Below are 437 nucleotides of genomic sequence, written 5' to 3'. Positions count from 1 at the left end.
TAATAATAATAATAATAATAATAATAATAATAATAATAATAATAATAATAATAATAATAATAATAATATAATATTTATTTATACCCGCTCTTCAGTCAAAAGGCCAACAGAGCGGCATACAAATTGTTAATTGACTATTTTAAAATATCCTCCAATCTCTGGCTTCATTTTCCATTCACTGCTCTACTAAAAAAAGAAAGAACAGAAAATAAAATTAAAAAAGGACTGGTAAGGGGGGAAAAATCTAGTTTGATGGAAACCTATCCTAATAATGTATAACCTGAGTTGGCGATATAAAGTTAAAATAGCTGAAGGAATGGGATGGGGAAAAACCCGACTTGGCTAAGAAAACTGAGTTATATTTGCATTTTACAACCAACCGGAGATCCTTCCTGCTTTGGTCATTCCACTTCCCACAAAAAGATACAATGAGTTGA

At 30.0% G+C, this 437-nt stretch overlaps 1 long non-coding RNA gene across 3 annotated transcripts in view; it reads right to left on the bottom strand.

Annotated features, from left to right (window-relative positions):
• The window catches only part of LOC121935310, a 44,466-nt gene that overhangs the window by 1,129 nt on the left and 42,900 nt on the right, over positions 1–437 (bottom strand). The window lies entirely within an intron of this gene.

The sequence above is a fragment of the Sceloporus undulatus genome, chromosome 6 (genome assembly GCF_019175285.1).
Source record: "Sceloporus undulatus isolate JIND9_A2432 ecotype Alabama chromosome 6, SceUnd_v1.1, whole genome shotgun sequence".
Lineage (NCBI taxonomy): Eukaryota > Metazoa > Chordata > Lepidosauria > Squamata > Phrynosomatidae > Sceloporus > Sceloporus undulatus.
The sequence above is the reverse complement of the archived record's forward strand: the minus strand, read 5'-3'. Positions and strand labels throughout refer to the sequence as shown.